The 22743-nt window shown below is 42.6% G+C and overlaps 1 long non-coding RNA gene across 1 annotated transcript in view; it reads left to right on the top strand.

Annotated features, from left to right (window-relative positions):
• LOC125439311 overlaps nucleotides 1–17299 on the top strand; it is a 35677-nt gene extending 18378 nt beyond the window's left edge. The window contains exons 2-3 of the long non-coding RNA XR_007245521.1: nucleotides 16051–16158; nucleotides 17172–17299. This is a non-coding gene — a long non-coding RNA (uncharacterized LOC125439311). The remainder of the gene's footprint in view (nucleotides 1–16050; nucleotides 16159–17171) is intronic.
• Nucleotides 17300–22743: the final 5444 nt, after the last annotated feature.

Raw genomic sequence — 22743 nt, 5'->3', positions numbered from 1 at the left:
GCCATCGCGTCCCTCATAATCCTTTTTTGCCTCCCCTTACAGCTAACGCTTCTCTTCAAGCCACCATTTGTGTTGTTCCTCTCTCTGAGGTATTCTTTATCAGTTAAGTTGGACTTCCATTTTCTAAAAGACATCTTTTTTCCCTAATAATTTCCCTCAAGCGCCCCTTGTTATTGTTAACCATGGTGGCTTTCTTTTTGGACTGGGCGCTGCCTCTTCCTAACCTTGTGGAACACATTCCAGCTGAAAGCACTTTTAAGACTGTGTTTTTAAATAATAACCTCCAAGCATCTTGGACATTTTTTGACTCTCCTCTTTGATTTTCTCCCTTTCAGCTTCCCAAGACTTTTCATCCCCTCTTCATCTTTGAGAAATTTCCCTTTATAAAGGCAAATGTAACTACAATAGTAGTGGTCACTTGTTTGCATGCAGAGATACTCATGCTGAATCTGACAGCATTGTGGTCGCTGTTCCTCATCGCTCAACAACACTGACTTCCCGCACTCAGGTCCTGGGTCCCACATAGAATTAGATCTAGATCACATCTCCCCTGGTTGGTTCTACAACCATCTGCTCTAAGTTACAGTCATTTAGCATATCCAGGAATGTTCTCTCCTTACTATGACCTGAACATGCATTTTTCCAGTTTATATGGGGATAGTTAAATCGCCCATTACCACGACATTTTTGCTTTTGTTGGCCTCTCTAATTTCTTCTTCCATCTCAGACTCCTCTTGTGCTTTTGGTCAGGGGACGATAATATATTCCTAATGTTAAACTATGCTTCACCCCTGGTATTGATATCCACAGTGCTTCTGTAGAGGAATCAGCTCCCCCTGCATTGTCTATTTTATGTGACACTATGCTCTCTCTTTGATGTAGAGGGCCACCCCACCCCCCAATACTCTGTCCTATCCTTCCTGTAGAGCCTGTAACCTGGGATAACAGCATCCCACTGGTTCTCCCTCATTCCACCATGTCTCTGTGATGCCCACTTGCTATCAATGTCCTCCTTCAAAACTCTGTACTCCAGCTCCCCCCATTTTAGGTCGAAATACTTCTACTATTAGCATAGAGACACTTGTATACTCTGTCTCTGTCCCTAACCTGGGGATTTATGTGTTTTGCCCTCTAGCCTTTTTAGACACCTATCACTTATCACATTGCTATGTTCCTCACTTGTATGTGGTTGATTTAAAACCTCCTTCTCTGTCTGCATCCCCATGGACTCTGTATTCGAACCTAAGTCACCTCAGCTCCTGTCGGCTTTCCCCCAGGGATCAGTTTAAAAGCTGTTCTGCCACCTTTTTAATGTTGAGCGCCAGCAGCCTGGTTCCTCTTTGGTTAAGATGAAGTTTGTAGAAAACTGGAAACCTTTTACGGACTACCTATTGAAAAAAATATGGCAGAAGAGAAATAATTGCAGGATTTGAGATCTAGAAAAAAACAGCAGACTGAAATAGAATATTAGAAATGATAAAGTGTGTAACTGATAAATTGTTCCATTAAAAAAAAAATAGGGACATGAACCTAGAATGGAGTAGAATTCAGTAATGAGACAGTGGGAAGTCATTATTTGGTTATTTTCCTTTTTTGTAATTCATGTTTTTGTTTTGTATTGATGTGGTGGGGTGTGAAAGTGTTTATGTTCTTTTTTCTGGTTTTTTGCTCTTGTGTATGTTAAGAAAATAAAACATAAAAACAAGCTGCAATTCATAAGTTCTAAATATAGTTTGTTTACTTGTTGCTTTGAAAAAAAAGAGCCTTTAGTACATATGGCTACTCTACAGGCACGAAGCTGCTGCCCTGGTGTTCTAAAGAAACTTTGAATAACCACATTTAAAGGATCCAGACCTTGGTCACAGTAAATATGATTGGCTGTCATGTTTGCATCCAAGTTGTCATAATCGCTGCTGATCTTTTACAGAACTCAGCTATATGCTTCCATTCTATCACTTGACCTTGCATCTGACAAAGCTTCATGCAGGTTTGCCTTTAAAAGAAATAATTGACCAAGTACTGTGCTTTTTTTTAGTAATCTTTGCTGTTTAAACTATGTTCAAACTATGTCTTGCTTTACTTAAACTTTATAATAAAGTCAAATGAAAACAATAATAAAAAATCTCAGTAATAGTCATTTAAAATTATTTTGTTCTAAGCTGAATTTATCTACCTATCATCTATCTGTCTGTCTGTCCGTCTAGCTAGTCCTGCATAAATTTCTTTGCAGACATCAAAGATCCATTATCCAAACAAATGTGGTATAAAAGCTTAAAGACATAAATTGTATAGAAGCTGATTGACTTTATCATGAAGCAGGATTGTTATCAATCCTAGCAGGCATCTGGCAGTATTCACCTTGATTTATACTGCTGGGCATTTTTACAGATGTAAACCTGTTTTGTCAAGACAAATGGAGCGGTAAATATAATAAACTAGATGTTCATTGTATAAGAAAAGAAACTGTGTCAAGGCTCAAGCCATAGTAGAAGGGAGAAAAAAAGGGTTCCTCAGATACAGCCTTCATCTCCCCTAAATGATGGGCTGAAGACAAAATAAAAGTCTTTCTAGGGAGAAAGGATCAGCCATAAAGGCAGAGGAAAAACAGCCCTGCTGAGGTTAATCTTTTTATTTATTCTTCCCCCCTCCTTCCACAAAAGGCATCTCAGCAAACACTGGCAGATGTCACCCTGACAGGAAAAGTGGCAAGCGGCCATCTCAGTTCTGTTTGTGACTTCTTTCACTAGAGTCAAGCTGTTTTTTCCACTCCATTCAGCATGTTTGTGAATGCTTGATTTGGTCAGAGGGAGGGAAAAGAGCAGGAAAAAAAGAAAAATTCAATGGAAGGTCAAAATGGCAATCTTTTTCCTGGGTCCAGCTTCCTTTTATACTCTGACATCTGGTACCCATTACTAGGACAAATTGGAGCCATTCAAATCGTTAGCAGGGTGAGGGGAAGAGAATGTTTCTGTCTTTTTCATGCTGCTCCAGCTACAAATTTTGAGAACAGGAACTGGAGCTCAGAACAAGGCAGCATAGCAATAGATTGGCCACACTTCTACTGACATTCACTGCAACAACCCAGTAAGTGATTGCACCAAAGATGGACACTCCATGGTACATTCCTCACACAAAAAGAAGGAAAGAAAGAATTATCCTGATGAGTTTGCACTTAATTTTCTGCCTGTTACAAAATTATGCTGAAACTTTAGGATTCATGTAACTGAAGCTGATAGGTTTGATTTTTCCTCCCGTCACAATCTAGCCATTTGTTGCCAATGAAACTGCATTTTGCAACTATGGTGGACATATGCCATAATAGATTGCACTGGCAAAGCAAGCATACCTTTCTCTCTTTGCTGTGCATGCTAATGTGCTAACTTTTCTTCTTTGGCATCAATAAACTAGTTTATGAAAACATTCATTTGAGGACCAATAGTGCAGAGTTAACAACCCTACTCAGTGCAGTTTGCTACAGACAACAGGTCTTAAACATGCAATCTAAACCAGTGTGAAATTTGCTTCAGAGAAAAAGCCATGCATTATGGTCAATTGGGTTGGATTTCACCTGGGAGATAAACCTATCCATTTATACTCTTTCCAAGGAAGTACACATTCAAGTTCTGAATATATGGCTGAGATTGACTCAGACAGGGCATCTGTGTGAATATCTTCTACCAGTGACTCTTCAGTCTAATGATGTAAAGTCTTGAGAAGATAAAGTGGGAAAGAATCACAGACACTTAAAGTTGACTCTGTTGCTATCCTTTCGACAGCAGATTGGGATAAATAGTGAACTCTATGTATCATGACTGACACTGTGTTTATTGAGAAAACATGTTGGTTATTGGCATTGTTTTATCCATTGCATCTCCCCTCCCCCTCCCCAATTGCCATCCGAGGGTGGAACTCATTCCGGACAAGTCCCTGTCCAATAACCACACTACACTTTTGGCTGGGGTAAATCGATTAGCCATAGCCATTCTTTATTAATTAAGCAGAAGTGTGAGGCGCAGCATGGATCTTGATCTGAGCATATAAATATCACAGCAAAGCTCCCGCAGGCGAATGCCCCTTACTGAAGCTTTGCTCCGCAGTGGGGCTCTGCCAGGAGGTTGCTCCTGGCAAGAGGTGATCCCCAGACGCCCTGCTTGGCAGGGTGGTTGCCCCTTGCTGCTGTCTGCCATTTCCGAGGGGAAGGGGTAGCTCGCTAGCTCCCTTCCCCTGGCCCTTCCAGTTCAATACCCATGTGCCAAAACTGCCGATGGCTATGACAAGTTAGCATGCATTAACAAAAACAGGCAAAGTTAGGGAGAGGTGGGCGGGCAAATCACTAGCTGGCCCAAGCACATGGCCGGCACAAAGGAGGGCCTGGCCTTTTAAAGGCTTGGGCCAACCCTCCCCTTTCCTGATGTGGCCAGCAGGAAAACTCCGCCTTGCCCACCCTGAGCGGCAACTGCAGCCTGTGGTGATTCACAGCCGTCTTTTATCAGGGAATGTGAGAAGTCTCTCTGTAATGGCTAGACTTCAAGGGGGGGAGCAATTTACTTTTGTCACAGTTTTAAAATGGCTTCTCTGCTAATTTGTTTGACTATCATATATGAACAGGTTCTGCTTTATTTTAGATTTTCACTGTAATTTTTAAGCATAGCTGCTGTCTTGCAAGATACGGTGAGTGAAAACACTTCCTACTTGCAAAAATTATGCTTGTGTCACTGTTTCCCACAAAACACAGCAAGTAAATATCCTTCTAGAAAGAATTAGAGAACAATTCAGTTTTTTTGGGGGGGATGGGGGCTTTGTGGCCGCTAGAGATAGTGTCACTAAGGCAGCAACCCACCATCTCCAAGGGAGCCTTCAGGTGGTATAGCAAGCAGCAGGGCAAAAAAAAAAACCCACTGCCATCTGGAACACTCTATAGGAAACAATGACTTAATCCATGTGCTATTGTGACACACGTCATTAGTCTGTGTCAGGGGACATTGTTGGACCAAAAGCTCTGGGAACGCAGCTAGCCTGCCATAGCCACATCGGCAGTCAGCAGGCTCTTCTGGGTCGGGCACTGTGGAACTCCTCAATGCCCCCAACACCTCCATGTGTTGCTTCACACTGGCAGGGTGGACAAACATGCCAGTGCAACCCTGCACTGATTCCAGGAGCTACTTCCCCCACCCTGGATGGGGTAGTGACAAGCCAATCCGGCATAGAGTATTCATGGCTCCCGGGGGGGCGGGCCAGGCCTCGTTCCTTCCTGCTGCCCCAGCTGCTGCCGCGGCCTTCTTTCAGGTGGGGGGAAGGGCCCGGGGGCAGGTCTCAGCTGCCCGCCGACCCAGCCACCGCCGCATCCTCTGGGTGGGGGAAAGGGCCTGGCGGGGCAGGTCTCTGCCGCCCACCGGCCCAGCTGCCACCACATCCTCCAGGTGGGGGGAAAGAGCCCAACGGAGCAGGCCTAGCGCCGCCCACCAGCCCAGCTGCCACTGCGAATTTCTTCTGGCTTCGGCGGGAGCCCCAGTGGGGCAGGCCTAGTGCCGCCTGCCAGCCCAGCCACCGCCGTGGCTTCCTCCCGGCTTCGGCCAGTGGGGGGCCCGGCGGGGCAGGCCTCGGCCACCCACTGGCCCAGCCACCGCTTTGGATTTCTTCCAGATTCGGCAGGGGGGGGGCTGGTGGGGCAGGCCTTGGCCACCTGCCAGCCCACCACTGCCACGGCTTTCTCCCAGCAACACTGTTCTCTAACACTACATTTCAAGGAATCAACTTTCTTTACTGACTTTGATACTTGTAGAACATAACATTCTTGAGATGTCTGCTGCAGGGTCTGGTTCTTCAACCAAGCAAAGAAACACATGCTATTTTAATTGTTTTAATGATGTATGGGTATGTTTGGGGTGATTTTTAATGGTTGTAAAATGTGGTTTTATCACATAATTTTTAAATCATTATCCATCTTGGTTGTTCTTATGAGGGCAGACAGATGGAATATACATTTCATAAATAAATATTTTGAATGTAAACTGTCTCCAAGATTTCTGCAGTACTCTAGTTCTAGCAGTCTCTTTTTTAGAAACATGAGCATAGCCACCAAACACATATTTTATGTTGTTGGCTATTTTAAGCATGTATACAGTTAAATATGGGGAAAGGCATGCAAAAACAATATTTTAAAAATAAGTTGAAAAAATGGGCCTTGTGTTAAGTACAATTTAGCAGGGATAATACTTAAAACAGAATATGTATTTATGCTGTGAAGCTTGCTGACATAGAATAAGGACCTTAATGTAGTTGAAGAGCTAGTGGCGTGGTGCCCGTGGGGCGGAGGGGTGCGACACCCCAGGCAGAGCCACGGTGGATGCGTGGCCAGGCAGTGGAGAGCGCATGTGCACCCCGGGCACAGTTTTTTTCTCGCTCTGCCTCTGTGAAGAGAAGTCATGTGAAGTGAAATTGCTGCTTCTCTCTTTTATCCCTTTGGTTTTTCATAAAGCATGGCATTAATTTCTATTCTAATGAAAACTGACCATAGAAAGATGACTATGGTAAAGTATGGGATATATACGGGATACATAAACAAGGGAAGAGGGGGCTTCGCTTCCTGATTTACTGAAGATGCACTCTGGTTCTTCTTGTCTACTTGTCTTCTCTTTTTAAGAATTTCATAAAAGAGGCAACAGCCATTCTTATCTTTTTATGATATTCCTGTTGGGAAGAAGGAGAAAACATGATGCTTGAAACAATAATTCAGCTGCAACTTAATGTTACTTTCCACCACAGAAAGTGAACCATCCATACTTTTCCCCTTCTCCCCTTATCAGACTCTCTCTTTTGTTTGTTTGTTTAAAACATCTATGAGCCACATTTCTACCTTGCAGAACTCAGAATGGCTTACAGTGTAAATATACAAATGTCTTAAAAACACACACATACACACAAAAGACCATAATTTAGAATCTCAGGATGCCAGTAAATAAAAACTAAATTAGTAAAATGCAATCCTAAAAAAACTGTCTTCAACTGCCTCCTGAGAACTGAAAATGAGGATGCCAAAAGCACCTCCCAGTGGAGTTTTTGTTCACAGTCATGGGGCTGCCACCAAAAAGGTCCTTTCTCATGTGCCCAGCAAACAAGCTTATCCCTGTGATCTTGATTTCCAACAGTCCTTAAGATCCCCCAGCCCCAAGCCATTTAGACCTTTAAAGATCAAAACCAACACATTGAATTTGTCGAAGGCTTTCATCGCTGACATTTGTGTTGTGAGTTTGTTGTATGGCGTGTTTTGCATGCCTTCGTTTCGCCTGCATCTGTGGCTGGCATCCTCTGAAGATGCCAGCCACAGATGCAGGCGAAACGTCAGGAGAGAATGTTGCTAGAACACGGCCATACAGCCCGGAAACCACACAGCACCCACATTGAATTTGGCTCAGGAACATATTAGCTGCCATTGTAATTGCTGTAGTATTGAGGTCACATGGTCTGAGTAACTGCCCCCTAGACATTGCAGTGGTAAAAAGCTAACAATAATCCATAATCTCCCGGTACACTTTAAGTCCCTTCCTTTTAGTCTAGCCCAGGGGTAGGGAACCTGCGGCTCTCCAGATGTTCAGGAACTACAATTCCCATCAGCCTCTGTCAGCATGGCCAATTGGCCATGCTGGTAGGGGCTGATGGGAATTGTAGTTCCTGAACATCTGGAGAGCCGCAGGTTCCCTACCCCTGGGCTAGCCTCATCTGACCTCACAGCACTCTCCTTTTCTGAATTTTATTAATTTATCAAACCAATTACAGATTTCCATGTAATATATTCTCTTATATTCTTCAGGCAAAATAGAGTTCCAAAGTCAATATTTTCAGTTGCCTCAGGGAAAAAATGCAGGGAATTATACTCTGGAGATATTACACATCTCACCTACCATGATTCAACCTACATTTTCCATTGGCTTCACTTTCTCAAAACTATTAATACCATCATCACACCAGCCATTTGAACTGAAAAGCAATTCCATGAGGACATGCAATAAACTTCTGAATAACAGATGGTAGAGAAAAAAATAAATAACAGTGGAATGCTGTCACCTCCTGCCCTGCTTGTTAACTTTCCAGAAGCTTTTTGGCTCGCCATGATAGTGAACTAGATGGAGGTTAACTGGCTTATTCAAAGATTACACTGTACAAGGTAGAGGTGGGAGCTCTGAACTACTTTAGAAGTCTATATTTGCTACTTTCAGTGTATCAAAAGAATATTAATATGACTCAGATGCTAGAGTCGAAGCCAACAAACAGAAAGGAAGAAAAAAAGTTCTGCTCATGCAGCAAATAAGAAGCTGCTTGTTCATGGTAGCCTTCAAGCATATTTTCACTCACTTGTGACTCTGAACAAAATCATGGCAATTTGGGACAGGGCATGGACATGGAGGGACATAGCATTCTCTAGTTTTCAATGTTTTTTCCAAATGTTTATGGCACTCGTAGCAGCAGCAAAGGATGTAGAATATTGGCAGTATTCTTTCCTTTTAATCACACAGGCACACAGAGAACTATTGAACAGAAAATAACAGAGAGGAAAGTTCACATTCCTCTGAGTCATCAGTTCCCTGCCTTTTGGTAAAGTGTGTCCTAGCCATCTCATAAGACTGTTGTTGTGAGGATAAATGAGTGGATTTTATTGTAACATGCCCTTCAAGAATTGACAGAAAGAAATGTTAGTCATGTCTGGTGAATAGAGGATAACTGATACTCCATGTCATTTGAATGCATGCCAAGAAGAGAATCACATGACCTTTCCTTGCACTTACAAGATCACAATTGTTTCTGTGTATTGGCAGAGGAACATAAAGTAAAAGACTGCCCTGATGCAGAGTCTCTGGTGAACTGTGAAAACACAAGTCAAAATTTGGAATCTGATCCACAAAAACTGCAGCCAAAATTCATAGTATTATAATGGGATTCAAAGTATAGAAATGGTAATCACCAAATCCTTAAATTGGAAGGTGGACAAAGCCATCATAAAAGCTCAGGAGCCTATTTGGAGAGGGTCAAATCCCACTGAGCACACTAATACTCTAGAACCACATGAATGATACAAGGCCAACAAAGATAACATATCTCACATCCAGATATCCAGAAGTGCATCCTCATCTATGTTTGGTTGATATTCAAAAAAATTTGGTAAAATTCAGATTCGGATGTTTTGGGGCATAAAATGATTTGTATGCCTGAATCCGAATCAGAGCCGATTTGGATATGCCCGAAAATTCTGGTAAATCCAAAAAATTCGATCCGTTTTAAATTTTTTGAATTTTTTTGGTGTTTTTACACGTTTTGGCCTTCAGGGGGCGCAATTTTAAAGCTAGTAGCACCAAACTTTCAGGATATCACCTGGAGATTGTCCTGATAATTCTCACTAATTTTGATGAATTTTGGTTCAGGGGGGAAAAGTTATTGACCCCCCAAAGATGTGCCCCATCCCCCATTGTTTCCAATGGGAGCTAACAGGAGATGGGGGCTACAATTTTGAGGGTTCATAACTTTGGACCCCTGAACCAAACTTCACCAAACTTGGGTAGTATCATAAGGAAAATCCTCGTATGATACCCTGAAATTTTGGTGACAGTAGCTCTAAAACTGCGCCCCTCACAGTCACCCAAAGACATTTACCCAGATTCTGTGCTCTGGTGGCTGGCTGGCTCCATTGCAGCCAATGGAAAATTTCTGTGGGAGGGCTGTGGAGTGCACATTTCTCATGGTAAACCCACAAATCTTTCAGGGTGTCTTCAGGAGAGTCTCTTCATGACACCACCCAGGTTTGGTGACCGTTGCTTCAGGGGGTTCAATGTTATGGGCCCTCAAAAGGGTAGGGTCCATCTCCCACTGCCCCCATAAGCAAAGTTCCTAAAACCTGGATGTTGTCATCCAGAGACTCTCCTGAAGATACCCTGAAAGTTTTGAGACTGTACCTTGAGAAATGTGCACCCCACAGCCTTCCACCAGAAATTCCCCATTGACAGCAATGCAGAATTCACTGCAGAAAAAAAGAATCTTGGGCAAATTTCTGGGGGTGCCTGCAGGGGGCGCATTTTTAGACATAGAAGCACCAAAATATCAGGGTATCATCAGGAGAGTATCCTAATGACACCCCCTTAAGTTTGGTGCAGTTAGGTTCGGGGGGGGGCAAAATTATGGACTCTCAAAGGGGAGCCACCATCTCCTTAGCTCCCATTGGAAACAATGGGGGATAGGGCACCCATTTGAGGGTTCATAACTTTGCCCCCCCATAAACCAAACTGCACCAAACTTAGGAAGTGTCATCAGGACAGTCTCCAGACGATACCCTAAAACTTTGGTGCTGATATGTCTAAAAATGCATCCCCTGAAGGCACCCCCAAAAATTTCCCCAGATTCTGTGCTCTGAGTGACTTTCACTTCATTGTAGCCAAAAACAGGGAAGATCCATGAGGAACCATGTTTTAGAAGCATGTTTTTGTGCCACTCCATTGATTGGGACCTGGCTCAGTCCATCTCTCCTGCTATGCTTCTCGAAGAGCGCTTTGCTCTTCCAGTGAAAATTTGCTTGTGGTCGCTGGCCCAAGGGAAGCCCAACTGGCCTTGACTAGACTTTTTTGGCCCTGGCCCTGACCTAATGGAACACTCTGTACAGTGAGACCAGGGCCCTGCAGGACCTAGAGCAGTTCAGCAAGGCCTGTAAGGTGGATCTGTTGCTCAAGACATATGGTTGTAGCCATTATGGTTATCATCTTGGCCTCCCCTCTCCTTCTCTCTCTTTTTTCCTCTGTTGAGTTTTCTGGTTTATTTGTTGAAATCTGATTTGATCACCATCAATGGAATTTAGTTATATAAATATAGTGATTTATTGTTTTAGCTTAATATCTGATTTTATTGCAATTATTGAACTGTATTTGTCTTACATTGTTTGTTGGAAACCACCCCGAGCCTGACAGGGGAGGGGCAATATAAAAATCAAATATAATATAATATAATAATTAAATAAATAAAACAGACAGTATTCTTGATTTGTCTATATATTCAAATCATAATTACAAAACCCAGTTGACTTGGTGGCAGGAAACCCTTGAATAAAACTGTAATAATATCTAGAAAGAAACTGCAGCCAACACATGCAGGAAGCAGAAGTAGCAGCAGTTATTAAATTTGATGATGATGATGACAATGATATGTCAAAATAATATGTCAAAACCAACATCTTTCCATAAACTGCAAATATAAAATTTTTATGACATTAGCCTAGGTAATGAAATAGAAAGTCAATACATTTCATGCAAGTCAAAATATAATTGTTTCGAGTTTTTGATCCCAAGGCAGAGTTCTGCTTCCCACATGGTAATAAGTAGCTTTAGGCGCATACCAACATATTCTAGGTAAGTTTAGGGCTATACAGCTGAAGACTATACAGCTAATTAGCTTACATTGATGATTTGCCCCATGCTTGATTTACATTGGGGAAAAATTGAATATCTGAAACACTAGTAGACTTTATAGAATATTCTGAGAACAAGAGGACCACACAGCCAAGTGGATGAGGCAATCAGAGCTTGTAAATGTTAGGACTATTTAGAATGCAGCAGAGTATATTAATATAAAATTCCAGCAAGCAAGGAAGTGAACTAGAGAAACTAAGTCACTGAAAATATACAAATGTTCACTTTCTTCTCCTGCTCCCCTCTCCCTCCCCTTCCCCCCAGGATTGGTGGACCATGAAGAAATGCTAGGCCTACTTCCTGCTCCCCCTCCCTCCCCTTCTTCCCAGGGTGGTTGGGTCACAACTAGATGCCAAGCCCCCTCACCCTCCTTCCCCTTCCCCTCAGGGTGGATGGGCCCTGATCAGATGATGGGCTCCCTTCCCCCTCCTCCTTCCCCACATTTCACCCTCCCCCTGGGTGGTATCCCCCCTAAGACTTAATGCTTTAAGCAATCACTTCAACAGCTATCTTGGGGTAGGGGTGGCGTTTGCCAAAATACCATATTCTAGAGTGAGTTATATTTTCTGATTTATACTCTAATCCCAACCTGCATTTTAAGCCCAGTTCTATGAAGGCCAACAATAGTTATGTGGTGCTAATAGAACAACGTATTGCCCCTTCTCAAAGACTTATTATTATTAAAGGCTGTTGACATCAAATGAGGCTCTGCAGAAGTGTATATTAATCTCATAAGGCACAATTAGAGTCTAGGCTCATTGGAAACAAGTTTCAGGCTCCTGGAATTCCTCTTTGAAATCAACTACTTTGATGATAAGGCTCAGAGATTCTCCTTTTTGGTATTGGTCTCTTATTATGGATGCTTTTGTCAAGGCAGAATGTTTAGCAAAAATAAAAACATGTTTTTGATAACCCTGCTATCATATTTCCCAACATGTCCATTAGCATTAAAAACACAGCTGAGAAATAAGTTTTTGGTCTGGTCTCTTGCACTGGGGGCAATATCCTGGAACTTTCTCCTCTTATTCAGTTTTCTTGGTAAAAAAAAATCCTTTTCAAGTTGGGCTTTGTGGGACAGAGATAAAATGCTGTTTTCCATGGTCCTCTTTCAAATTGATCCCAGATATTACAGTAACAACCTGATCAGGGATTTCCTACATAATGAGATGTAACCTTGACACAAACTCTGCCAGCAGCACATAAACCAAGGGTTTTGGATAATGAGCAACTTCTGAAAGGATGTCCTTTGCACAGTCAAATATGAGAAACAGCTCGTGCAAGTTACAGAAGAATACTAAGCAGAGGAAGACTATGCTATACTTTTTCAAAGTTGGTCATAAGAACATAAGAAGGGTGGTCATAAGAACATAAGAAAAGGTGGTCATAAGAACATAAGAAAGAGCCTGCTGTGTCAGGCCAGAGTCCATCTAGTCCAGCACTCTGCTACTTGCAGTGGCCTGCCAGATGCCTTTGGGAGCTCACATGCAGGATGTGAAAGCAATGGCCTTCTGCTGCTGCTGCTCCCGAGCACCTGGTCTGCTAAGGCGTTTGGTCAAACATCCTTTCTTTGAGATGTTGCCTATTGTTCTCCAATCTACATGCTCAAATAGAACTGAAAGCATCTCAAGTTTGACTCTTTCCTGCAGTTAAGTTTTAAAATACAGTCATTTTCTTGCTGATTCTGGCACAAGCAATCAGACATCTTTAAGCTGAGGAAGGTTGTCTCAGATCTAAACAAAATGACATTGTTCCTTTAAGGGATCATTTTGCCCTACAGTCTTTCAAAAATATTCTGTTTTCAACAGATAAAGGCATCATGAAATATTTTCCAGGCCTGTACATTTTGCTTTCTTTGATGGCATCTATTGTTTTTCAAAGATAAAGAAGAAATGTACTTTCAATGAGTCATCTGTATTTCCTTTACTTCTTTTTAGTACTGAGATTTAACTGGCTGGCATCATGGGCAGGCAGCAGATCTATATTATATTAAGATCTTAGAACTTTGATAAAAATACATTTTACATGTCTTTTCCTTGGTAAATTGTAAACAAAAAAGAGGAGGGGTCCAGATTTCATCACCTTTATAAATCTCCATTCATTTCTCCATATCCTTATACATAATTGGTTAAGGGTTTGGAGTGCACAACAAAGAAACAATAAACAATGGGAATGTGAGATTCACAAAATGAGTCCTGAATGCCTATTAGTTAGAAGTGCATCCCTCACATTCCAATCACTGCCCCAGTCCCCACCTCCCTTCCCAAGGCCTGGAAATTTTGGGAAGGGAGGTAAGAGAAGTGCATTGATTATCTGTGCTAGACTCAATGTGTTGAGTCCAGCATACAGGATTTGCCTCCCCACTTCCTTTCCCAAATTCTCTAGGTCTCAGGAAGGGAGGTGGGGGGCAGGGAGAGAAGCAGGCCCAATCATCTGTGCTGGACTCAGAGTGCTGAGTTGGGCCCCCATCTCTTTTCCCAACATGTCGAGCCTTAGGAAGGGAGGTGGAAGGAGATGCAGGCCCAAATCACTGAGTCCAGTACAGAGGATTGGCCTTCCACTTCCCTTCATTGTTTCCCAAGCTTGGGAAACAAGGAGGAGGGGAAAACAGCCCAATCCCCCATGAGTGGCTTAGCAAACTGAGCCCACATGAAGGACTGCAGCCATTCCCTGTTCTCCAAGCCACCAAGGCTTGGAAAACAAGAAGAGGGAGGAAACAGCCCAATCCTACATGCAGGCTTCCTTAGCCCTGCATAGAGGATAAGGGCCCTGCCCCTTTCCCTTTTTCCCAAGCCATGCAGGGCTTTGAGAACAAGGAGGGGGGAAACAGGCTAATCCTCTATTTGTGTCTCAGCTATCTGAGCCCCACTTAAAGGAACGGGGTCCCTCTCTGTTTCCCAACATGCTGCATGGTTCGGGGAACAAGGATGGGAGGGGAAAGAGTCCAATCCTCTGTCCGGGGCTCAGCTACTTGAGCCCAGCATGAAGGATCCCTTCCCTGTTTTCCAATCAACACAGGGCTTGGGAAACAAGGGGGGGAGGGACGTCATATCATGCCAGCCCTCTTCTCTTCCATCTAGAACCCATTTTGTTTCATGTTAAAATCTGCTTTACTGCTAGTATTTTTATAATCTGCTGTAATTTTCCCCTGTACCTCAGAATGAAGACACAAAACTCAGAAAGTTGGGTTAAATTGAGTTTTATTAATTACTGATTTATGAATATGCCATTATTGACTGCCAATTTCATTGTACTCCTTCAGAATAGGATTTACTATTGGGCAGTCATAATCTAGCAGTATATGCACAACCCTTCACTGGCTCACCAGGTGCTCAGGAGCAGCAGCAGCAGAAGGCCATTGCTTTCACATCCTGCACGTGATCTCCCAAAGGCACCTGGTGGGCCACTGTGAGTAGCAGAGTGCTGGACTAGATGGACTCTGGTCTGATCCAGCAGGCTAGTTCTTATGTTCTTATGGCTCAAACCTTGGCACAGCAATGGCTCCGTATCTTGTTTCTCATTTCCTGCACACCAAATGTGTGTGTGAGAGGTTTGACATCCAATTTATCACCCATGCATCTATATCTATGGTTACATGTCAGAAGGTAACTTGGGTTGAAATCAGCATGTAGGGCTACTGACATACAATATGGCTGTCAACTGTACCAACTGTGTGAATAATCCCTTAGGCTGAGAGTTTGTTTATGGCATTTATATCTTGCAGTCATAATAGACCTTAAAGTTATATAGGTGCTTAAAAACCCCTGCAATAATGATTCCTGATTCATCAGCCCTTGATACACCTATAAATCTAAAATAGCCACATTTAGAATGAATAAACAGCTTGCAAAATCTATGCCAATCTATGATAAAAAAAGTATTCTATCTTAAAATGATTACAGAATAATGTGAAGCACTGCATGTTACAATGCTTGATATAGCTGCAATTAAAAGTCTCAAAGTGCACAGAACTCTGTATTTGGTGATTTAATATGATTAAAGTGGTGAGTGATGAATCAGACTGCTATGGCATTGGTATGGTGAATCAGATAACACTATAATATCTACCAAAACCCATTACTGTATCTAATTCTAAAGGCCTAAACCCTAAACAAATAGCTAGGAAAACAGGAAAACAATTACACTTTTTTGTTTTTGTTTTGTGTTTTGTTTTTAAAACCAAATTTGGGAATAACCAATTGAAGAGTTGTCAGAATAAACCAGCTAGTGACAACTGTACATGTATATGACAGCATTATTTTCAGAGCCCTTCCGGGGTTGGGCAGTCTATCAAGTTTAATAAATAATAATAATAATTTTTTAAAAAGTAAATTTCTAATTTGCTAAGATGAATTTTAAATCTCATTTTCCCTGGATCTATACTGTTTTTGTATTTCCTAGACTTTCATTATGTTTAGAGGAGGGGGGGGGGGACCCTGCCATGTAGTTTAGGTTGTGGTTATTTGTTTTTAGTAGATATTTGCTTCTCATAAAGTTTGTGGGGTGTTGATGACAACTTGTTCAGAACTTTCACCAGTGTACCTTGTATTTCACAGTCTCAGTCCTCAATATTTTTACCCTTATCTTCTTTTTCCATATGTTGCAAAAGATTTCACCACTCAAACATCACAGGGATTCCACCTGCCGTGACTTCTGTCAATACAGCAATATATTTGTGGTATGAAAAAGAGATGTCTCCCTCTGGAATTGCATTGAAGTGGGTAGTGTATGTTTGTCTGTGTGTTGATTTTTTATCATTATTTTCTTTTGATCTGGGAGCACACTAAACTGTTCCTAGCGCATCCCTAGATTCCTGACTTAATACTGAAAAATAATGTCAGACTAGCAATGCATGTACAGAGATGAAGGATCCAGCCGTGATAGGAGGTTTTTTGGTCTGGAAAACAGCACAAAGGGACTCAGCTGAAGTTAAACTGCATGATAGGTTACATTTCACAAGTGATTAGGTTGCATGATTACAGAAGAAATAGATACATGAAGGTATGTCTTTTTAGAGTTCAGAGAACCTATCAGTGGGTAGTTTAAAATTCAACATCTGTACAAAATATTGTTTGATTGGTTAATAGGAATTAATTTAGCAAACTGACCAAGACTAATATACAGTCCCAGAAGAATCAATTGATTGTATCAGCCAAATGTCCTTCTATAATGGGGAATTTCCACAAGGGTCTGACTTGAATGGTCTGATCACTGGTGTAACCTGGCTTCTCTCCCGGCCACACCTTTGGACCTGGCAGTGGCGGCAAGCACACTGGGATGCTGACATTGCACTCTGGCATTCCAGCACCAGGGGAGGATGACAGCATTTTTACCCCTCAACCAGGGTAAGTGTCCCAGAGACAGCAAATCTACCAGGGTGGCCTCATTGGTAGGTCATGAGCTTGCAGGATTATCCCCCCAAAACAACAACAACAACAACAATAACAACAACAACAATAAAGGCAGTCAAGAGGGTGATGAATTGACATGTTGGAACTTGCATAAGAATTGATTCTATTCCACAATGTTTATTTGGTAAATATGTCATAATCTCAAACCTGGTGCATGCTAAGAGAGCCAAAAGGAAGTACATAGATCACATAAGCAGAGCATCCTCATATAGGAATATAGTACTCACATAGGACATTCTTCCCAGAGGAAGAAATCTTTTAAATTCTAGAAATTCCTGGATAACACATCTGTGCTTGACCCATTTTAATTTCGTTTCAGGCCTCAGTTTGCTACCAAGGTGATATCCTCACTGGCGATTAATCCTGGGCTAGTCACCTGAAATATCCAGCTTCCCTCAAGATCTCTTCACAGCTGAACCGTGAAACACAGATCAGTCCTGTTTCTGGGGAAAAAAAACCCTCCCATCATGGGATTTTCCTGAACCTGCTTGTATATGCACCTTTTTTGAAAAAACACTCCAATGGTAGCTAATAGGAGATGGAGGCTACATATTTGAGGGTCCATAACTTTGGCCCCCATGAACCAAACTTCACCAAACCTGGGTGGTATCATCAGGAGAGTCTCCTACTGATACCACCCAGGTTTGGTGAAGTTTGGTCCAGGGGGTCTAAAGCTATGGACTCCCAAAAGGGGTGCCCCATCCCCCATTGTTTCCAATGAGAGCTAATAGGAGATGGGGACTACAAATTTGAGGATCCATAACTTTGGCCCCCATGAACCAAACTTCACGAACTCTGAAATTTTGGTGCTGCTAGCTTAACAATTGCACCCCTGATAATAGGCCCCCCCCCCCCCCGCCAAGTGGCAGGCCTAGATGTCTTCACTAGAAACATGCTGCAGTGAGGATGTTGGGACCTGGATGAAAAGGTGCCGATACTTTTGAAACTTTGTTGTATCTAGATTAAATTTTCATTGGGAATTCGGCCCAAGATGGCTTTAGTTGCACTAGTGGTTGATCTTTGTGTAAAGCTGAACAGAAGACAGCTTTCCCTGTTGATACTGTTGGATCTCTCAGCTTTTTGTGACACAGTTAACTACACAGTTAACTACATCAGCTTGAATACAAAGTTGGTATTAAGTGTGCAGTCATATATACAGGCGGCTGAATAAGATTGTCTAGCGCTTTGGGGGTAGGTGCCATCGAATCGAATACCTTTAATGGCATATAAGTAATTCAACATCAACATGAATATCAATACCACAAGGTAACAACAGCCTTTACAACTTCAGGTGAGTTAAAATAATGGCATTAAAAAATTTAGCCACCTCTTCCAACAACTCATAGCTGTGGCTATTTAAAAGATATATAACCTTCTGGTTATCTGTAATACCTTTGTTCCCTTGTAAGAAAGGAATTATGTGCTTCTTCCTCTCTATCTCATAGAAGGGACAATTCAACAGCATATGAGATACTGTTTCCACAGAGCCCATATGACACGGGAATTTCCTGTCTTCATGTGGAATTCCAAGGTGGCGTCTAAGGGAAGAAGGCAGGGCATTACACCTAGCTAAGGAGATTGCTCTACGCCACCGGGCCTCAACCAGGAGATAAAGATACCGGGCTACAGTTAACCTATCCAAGGATATTCCCAGGGAGATCGGGGAACAGGCTTTATTAGCTTCCTCTAGCATCTGTTGATCCCATAAAGGATTTGTTGACTCACTTTGGCATTAAATGCTCTCAACGCTGTGGGAATGTATTCTAGGCCTTTCCCATAGAGGAAGCATATAACGGCTGAGGTATTTAATTTGGCGGGAATTATACCTGTTTGGTTAACTGTGTTAAACAATTGTGCCAATATAGGGGACCACCATTCCCTAAGCACTATGAATAACTCTGGTAGAAGAGTGTCAGGACAGGTGGCTGAATAAGAGTGTCAGGGCAGTCAGTACATACAGGTGGCTGAATAAGATTGTCTAGCGCTTTGTGGGTAGGTGCTATCAACATGTAGTTAATATCCAGCTCTCTATTTCATTATCCAAGCCTCTAGATGAGTTCATCTTGGTTCAATACCTTGAGTCTGTGGTCAGGTGGCTAAGGAAGGATAAGCTGAAGCTGAATTGAGAGGAAAGTTGGGTGAGAAAGCTGATATTCTAGAGGGACTGAATCTACTTTTCCTAGATGGATTGACATCGACTGTCAGAAAAGTTTAAGACCCTGGGTGTGACCATGAATCCCGCTTTCCAGTTTAAAAAGCAGGGTGACGTGAAAGCCAGGAGAGCCTTTTATCAGCTGCATCTGATTCACCTACTTTCTACACTCAGTCAATCTAGCCAAGGTGATCCATGCTTTTGTAACCTCATGGTTGACTTACTACAATGTGGGGCCTAGCTATTGCAGGATTACCCTAAACAACAAATGTAGCTAGCTCCTGACAATACATGTTGCCCATTTTGAAACAGTTACATTGGATGCCAGCAGTGGTGGGATTCAAATAATTTAACAATTGGTTGTTTACAAGCACCATTTTAACAACCGGTTCTGCCAAAGTGGTACGAACCTGCTGAATCCCACCACTGAATGCCAGTCTCTCTCATTCTCTCTCTGAGTTCATCATATTCGTGACTGTGAGGTTCTGAAATGCACCTTGACCCTTGAACCCGATTGGCTGCATAGTTCCTTCTTTTCTTTATCACAGAAAAAGAAAAGGCTTTTTAATTTTTTTTTAATATTCCTCTTTCATAGATCAGGTATCCAGTTTATTCCATAGTACTGGGCTAACAAAAAATATAATATTTCTCTCTCCAAAGCTGGATTATTTGATAGCCTAATTCATGAGTTTTGTGTGGGGTTGGAGAGGCTAGGGGAATTGGAACTGCACACTGTGTCTCTGTTCCCATCTTTCGCAAGATTCACCGAACGCCTGATTAAAGCCTACATATACAATTTGAATATGTGTAGGATTGAATTGGCATAAGGAGTTTACAATTTATATAAGCACAGATTCTGAGAACAGGTGAACATGTTGACCTTAATAGGCAGAGCCAGTGAGCCCTTCCTCCCAGCAATCAGTGAACATAAATATGTAATCTGAATCAAACTATAGCCAGATAAAAAATAAGTCCTGAAGTTAAAAGTAATATTTCCCCCTTTCCCTTCAACAGACGGGGAATGAAGTGAGGCTTGATCAAGACTGGCCTTGTTTCACATCCTTTTTCCACATAGCTCATCATAATTTATTAGGAACTGAACATATGGAAGAACTATCACAACGGAGCTTCCTTGCTCTTTTTGGAAAATCACTCTTTACCCTATTTGCCATACCTGGCATTTGTTGTAGGGGCATATGGACTAGACCTCAGTCTTGTGCTGAGCAGATAGTGTTACCACCAGAGATTAGGCAAGTAAAGGAGGAGAAAAGAAGCAGTGACTATAATGCAGTCAGGAGTGAATGATGTGCTATTTCTAACACTGCTAATTTATTTAGTATTCAGACTTCACTGAGGAACCTTTTGTCACATCATCCATCACAGTGTGGCACTGGAGAGATAGAGTTTAGAAAAATTAAAAACCTGTTTGTTACTGTAAACCAAAGAGCATGAACAACATCCATCAAACACAGACAGAGGTGGAAGATAAACACAAGTTGGTTGGAGCCAATTGATGTTCACTGATTTTTGTTAACTCCAATTTATTAAAAAGCTCCAGATAGAGATTAACTATCTTTAATGCAATATTTATCTTTTTCCCAGCTGCATGACTGCACACAGAAATCCCAACTACTTACAGAAATTAATTGAAAAAAATCAGTTCCTACTTGGTTTACAGTTTTATAGCTTAGTCTGGCAGCCGCATTTTAGTCAACATTTTTCAGTAGAACATAAAGACAAATACGCCTCTCACAGCAATATGATCAGATGTTTTCCTTACCTTCTCACAATGTTTGAAGAGGTGATCAAATAGATGATTAGTTGCAGTTTGAGTTCTGGGCATCAGGCCTTAACTAAGGAGACCTCTGATGTGACTTAACTAAGATTTGTGATATAATAGTTTCCGTTAAAAAAACAAATTATACCTTATTTATAGAATGAGTACGCATCATATTCAGTTTGGTTTTTAAACCAGGAACAGTTGTATTCCAAGTTGTCACCCCCTGCCCCACTCAAGTGAAAACTGATCCATATTCCATTTATCTGATCTATCAAGTTCTGCCCACTGTCTGGCTCAGGGAAGGTGGTTCAGGATCAGTATCCCCCCCCCCCATATGTTTAAGTGGCCCTGGGAAAATGCTGGTGTACCTGCTATGTGACCAAAGCAAGATGGTTTATTTATTTGATAAGATAGCAACTCCCCAAGTCTCTCCCTCCCACCCACCACTAAAAGATGCTTGCTATTCAAAACCCTTCAAAAGCCCTGGCAAACAAGCAGGCCTTCCAGCACCTCCTGGAGATCTCCCTATTACCAACCTTTAGTTGACCACAGGGGTGTACCTACCAGAGGGACAGGGGGTATCCCTTTTCCCTGAGTGCTGCCCATCAGGTCGTATGGGGGGTGCAAAATTGCCCCAAACACACTGAAGCCTGCCGAGCACCCCTCGCCTCAAGGGATACTTCAGTGAGCTTGCAGCAGGCTGTGGGCTCCCCACCTCTATCTGAGGCCAGCCTCCAATAGAGGTGGGGGCAGTCTGCCACAGGCTTGCTGGGAGCCCCTCAAGTCGAGGGGCACTTCAGCAGACTTGTGGCAGGCTGCTGGCCCAGCACTGGCTTCTGCCAGCCTCCCCACCTCTAATGGAGGCCAACCTTTGATAGAGGTGGGGGGAGTAACCTGCCACAGGCCTGCCAGATGCCCCTCGAGTCATGGGGCACTTTGGCATGCTCACAGAAGGCTGCCGGCCTGGTGCCAGCTGCTGCCAGCCTCCTGACCTCTATTGCTGCAGACCCACCGGGTGCCCCTCGAGTTGATGGGCACTTCAGTGGGCTCACAGTAGGCTGTTGGCCTGGCACATTATTTTGTTAATGACCTGCTGTTATATCTATGCTTGTCGTATTAGCATGTAATATGAACAGCCCAATCCAGTTGGGAGGGTGGATTGGACTGTGGAACTGACAGAAGACCGTGCTGATGCATTTGCTCCCTCAGCCAGCACAAGGGGCACCCCTGCCAGCCAATGGGGCAAAGGTGCCAATGGCCAGCCACCCCTCAGGTCCATGATGGTAAAACCTGGAACTCTGGGCTGCTGTGGAGTTGTGCTGGCATCCCAATCAGATACCAGTATGGGGGCCAGGCTGGGGCATCTCCAGGAGTGAATCCCACTTCCACCAGAATTCCAGCCCAGAATCATTGGCCACCACAGACCTTCAGGCTTACACTGCAATTTTGTGTGCCATAAGCCTGATGGAGCAATTTAGGAGGTAGGAGAGGTTTTTGTTTTCCCTGCCTTCTGTGCTAACTGAATCCCCTTTAGAGGCAGGGTGATGCTGACTTTACTGTGCTGCCTCTGTCCACCTCCAACCACCCCCTCAACTGGATTGTGCTCTGAGCCACATAATATAGGAATAAGCAAAGCTTGTTCTTAACCAGTCTTCTTTTGTTTTCTTTTTAAGAGCTTTTTTTTTTCAAAACTCTTTTGCTTTTCTTTGAAATTCATTGAATATTTGGCTTGGTAAGGAACCTTTCAATTTACTTTGAAACTGGCTTTAGGCAAAATCTAATGACATTCTGGAGAGGTACAAAATCCATGTCAAGAAATATTCTTAATCTCATCAAAAGGATTTTGTTTTACTTCAAAATGTCTTGATGATTCAGTTGAAGAGGAAACTCAGTATTTACTGTAGATTATATTTTAGCTAAAATTGGAGGCAACTTGACTAATGATCCATCCTCTGCCAG

The sequence above is a fragment of the Sphaerodactylus townsendi genome, linkage group LG09 (genome assembly GCF_021028975.2).
Source record: "Sphaerodactylus townsendi isolate TG3544 linkage group LG09, MPM_Stown_v2.3, whole genome shotgun sequence".
NCBI lineage: Eukaryota > Metazoa > Chordata > Lepidosauria > Squamata > Sphaerodactylidae > Sphaerodactylus > Sphaerodactylus townsendi.
Note: the sequence above shows the minus strand (reverse complement) of the source record. Positions and strands in the feature narration are given on the sequence as shown.